The sequence below is a fragment of the Octopus sinensis genome, linkage group LG16 (assembly GCF_006345805.1).
Source record: "Octopus sinensis linkage group LG16, ASM634580v1, whole genome shotgun sequence".
Lineage (NCBI taxonomy): Eukaryota > Metazoa > Mollusca > Cephalopoda > Octopoda > Octopodidae > Octopus > Octopus sinensis.
In genome coordinates, this window is record NC_043012.1 from 5,229,175 (window position 1) to 5,234,016 (window position 4,842).

The window sequence follows — 4,842 nt, forward strand, 5'->3', positions numbered from 1 at the left end:
ATTATTATTATTATTATGATTATTATTATTATTGTTATCATCATCATCATCATCGTTATTGTAGTAGTAGTAGTAGTAGCTGTTATAATAATTTTCATTATTGTTGATATTAATAATATTGATATTATTTTATCTGTTATTATAACTATTATTTATTAATATGAACACTTGGCGTTATTATTACTGTTACTACTAATAATACAACTACACAATAACTAGTAGTAGTAGTAGTAGTAGTAGTAGTAGTAGTAGTAGTAGTAGTAGTAGTAGTAGTAGTAATTGTGGTGGTGGTAGTGGTAGTCCCTCTCCCCGCCTATATTCCCTCTTTCTATAGTCCATTCTTCTCGCATACGTGAACAGACTCGAAGACCTTATTCAATGTTGTACATGAGATATTTTATTATTTACTTTTGTTATTTATTTATTTATTTATTTATTTATTTATTTGTTTATTTATTTGTTTGCTTTCTGAAACCATTTTTGAAGATGATTGAATGAAAGTTTCCTGGACGTCATCAGACCGGGGAATTCCATGCGAGAATCGAAGATCGATGAAATAATCTTAATATATTGATAAGCGTTTCAATGATTAATTCAATAGAAATCAGCAGGAGTAACAACAACAACAACAGCAGAAGCAGCAGCAGCAGCAGCAACATTGATGAAAGCGGTAGGCTCAGTAAAATCAGTCTTCGCCCTCGTATTTCGACACATCATTATTATCGTCTTCATCAATGCTACCACCACCATCACCACTGCCATCAACGCTATCACCTTCATTCTAACCATGACGAATATATATTTATGCATTCACAGACCCCTACATATATATATGTTAATAGACAGACAGACAGACAGACAGACAGACATATAGACAGAAAGACAGACGGAAAGATAGATATAAATATAGATAGATAGATAGACAGACAGACACACAGACAGACATATAGGTAGGTAGATTATATAGATAGATAGATAGTAGTCGATAGATAGATAGAAGATAGATAGATAGATAGATAGAGATAGATAGATAGATAGATAGTAGATAGATATCAAATATATATATTATATACATATGTGTGTCGTGCTTAATGTATATCAATGAAAGTCTGTATATAAATATGTATAATATATATATATATATATATATATATATAAATATATATATATATATATATATATGTATATATGTATGTGTGTGTGCATGTGTGTGTGTGCGTTTGTGTGTGTGTGTGTGTGTGTGTGTATGTGTGTGCGTGTTAGTTTAACGCTCAGAAAGTCATTTATGTTTCTTGCCTACGCTCTTCGACAGAAAGAAATGCGGAAATAAACAGGGAGAGAAAATAGAAACAGTATAGTGGCTAGCGATCTATCATGGCGAATGCCGGACAGAGGGGACACATAGCAGAGCTAGGAAGAAGCGGAGATAATAAAGTAGTGATGATCCCAAAACGAAGGTGCGCGTGCGTCTGTATGTGAGAGCGTGTATGTGCGTGTGGAAGGAGGCTGGTGACATTGACGTGTATGTGTGTACATGTGTAGGTGTGTGGATGATGGTGTAGGTGCTGGGAAGTAGTCAGTGCTAGTGTGTGCGCTGGTGTGGGTGCTGGGAAATGGTATGTATATAGATATATATATAAACTCAGATATGAATATATATATATATATATATATATATATATATATATATATATATAATATATATATATATATCATACGTGTGTGTCCACATATACATATATACACATGTATATTGTGTATGTGCACGCAGAGTATTAATTAGATGACTAATTTTCACTATTACGACACTGATTTTTTCAGGTTATGAAAATTATGTGTGTGTGTGTGTGTGTGCGTATGTTTGTGGTGTGTCTGTGTTTGTCCCCCACCATCGCTTGACAACCGATGCTGGTGTGATTATGTCCCCGTAACTTAGCGGTTCGGCAAAAGAGACCGATAGAATAAGTACTTGGCTTACAAGAAATAAGTCCTCCTGTCGATTTGCTTGACTAAAGGCGGTGCTCCAGCATGGCCACAGTCAAATGACTGAAGCAAAATAGGAATATACATGTGTGTGTGTGTATACATATATATGTGTGTGTATGTGTGTGTATACATGGAGAGAGATAGAGATAGATAGATAGAGAGAGGGAGAGAAAGAGAGGGAGGAAGAAAGAGAAGAAATAGTGAAGGATTATCAATCCAGGCAAAATACTTCATAAGCTCGCTGCTAATATGGTGATGGGAGCTGACGCACGTCCGTAACTGTCCTTCTTCCAAATCTGGCGATACAACACCCCTCCTGCTACTACTACTACTACGACAACTTATACCACCCATTTACTTGCTCCGACCTCCTTGTACCTTGTCTTCCTTTGCTCTCTATTCCACTGGAATATCCCAATTGCTCCCCCACCTTCCCCACACAATAGTCATTTATCCAGTGCTCTGCTTGTCATTTTCAGAAATGACTGACGAAAGTAGCATTAATTTTCTTAGGTCATTCAATTTACCTCAATTTGAATAATAGACCATTTGAGTAAACCTATCAGGAATGTATATATAGTGACCACTGGAAACAGCTGTAATCTAAATTTGCTCCAATGAAGAAAAAATATGTAATGACCGTTATTTTTAACTTGTTATATATGAGTGTGTGTGTGTATACCCACGTACACACATACATACACACACACACACACACACATACATACACACACACACACACACATATATATATATGGCGGCGAGCTGGCAGGAGCGTTAGCGCGCTGGGCGAAATGCTTAGCGGTATTTCGTCTGTCGTTACGTTGTGAGTTCAAATTCCGCCGAGGTCGACTTTGCCTTTCATCCTTTCGGGGTCGATAAATTAAGTACCAGTTACGCACTGGGGTTGATGTAATCAACTTAATCCCTTTGTCTGTCCTTGTTTGTCCCCTCTATGTTTAGCCCCTTGTGGGCAGTAAAGAAATATATATATATTATATTATATATATATATATATATATATATTATATTTATATATATATTATATATATATATATATATATATATATATATACATATATATATATATATAATATATATATATATATATATATATATATATATATATAATACATCATTGGTCCCATACTTTATATATGTGCGTGTTGAAACGGTTCAGGCTGGGGGTATTTCGTGCAGAGGAAGTCCCGTTAGACATAGAGTAAATAATAAAAAGGGAAAAAAAAACTGTATATCTCAAAACCAGGCGAAATGAATCGAACCATAGGTGAATGGAAACGTTTTAGAAATATTTTCATGAGATAATATAACTGCAACTTGAAGGCGGAGAGCTGGCAGAGACATTCTGTTTTAAAGCCTTATTAATTAACACATTCACCGGTTCGATTTCCACTTATTTACGTATTTATTTTTCTAAAATTTTCATTGCTTCTTGCAACCTCTTCAATAGCCGTTGACTCTCCCACACACAATTATATATATATATATATATATATATATATTATATTGATAAAACGTATGTGGTAAGATAACAAAAGAAAGAAAGAGACCTCAATATTATGTAAATAGAGGAAATTTATCGATACAATTACTCGGTAGTCAAGATAAAACTATTTGGTTAATTATTCCTTATGGGAAACAAATTAAATCTAATCTTCCTTTGCAGTTTCGGGAAGCTATTATTAGGAATTTTCCAAAGAATTCTAGGTATTATTCCATTATCAACTCACACACGGTTAGGATTGGTTTTTCCAATACAAAAAATCTCTTACAAATTATTTCCTCACATAATATCAGCCTGTTAAATAGAGATACATTTACTAATACTAACATTAATTTAGCTAACAACATCCATCCCCCTAGAAATATTAATAACAAGGTTATTGTCTCTGAAGTCAATTACAACAGAATCAAGTTTATGTCAAGTAACTATAAAATTAAAAATTCTATATACCAGTGTAAAATTACTTCAGGTAACGATGTATGTTTTATATAGGCATTTCCTCTTCTCAGTTACCTAAAATAATTTCTAATCATTACTCTACATTTAGGGATATGAATAAACGTAACAGTACAGGGCTTAGTAAATTAATTTGGTATCTAAAAGACCACAATAAACAATTTAATTCATATTGGTTGATTCTCTGAATTTCGATCCCTTCTGATAAATGCAAGGAATTCTGTCTTCTCTGTAATTCTGAATTATTTTTTCTTATTTTTTCTAAAATTCCCCTTGTAAACACGGTTATAAAGTGTGCATACCGATGTAAACATTGGTAGAAACACACCTTTAGTTCATATAAGTGATAACTATCAATATATATAATTTAAACATTAATTTTTTCTTACATTTCACATTCACTAGATATATCTTTTCCCAAGACTTTAGGGTTTTACTTAATTTAAATATCGTTATATACTTCTCATATTTGGTTCTTTCTTTCCTTTACCCTCCTCTTTCTATAGGCTACCTTTGACCTTATATCCTCTAACGTTATTTTTTTAAACTTAATAGCGTTCAATTAATCACTATACATATCCATCATATTCTGTTAAAATGTCTTATTGACGAGTTTCATTTCTTCATTTCCCTGAAGAAAAGATTATATTGTTTTATACCATTTTATTCCTTTTTAATAATACCAGTGATATCTTCGAAACGTTTGTCAGAAGCAAAAGAATTTGAATAACACCTGCGTTTAACTCCATTTATTTATTTATGTATATTATACAAAATATTTCACGTAAACCTGGAGTTTCTACCTTTAAAAACAAGGAGTTACACCCTTTTTACTTGTGTGATTTATTGCTACCATGGTAACTATTTATCTATTT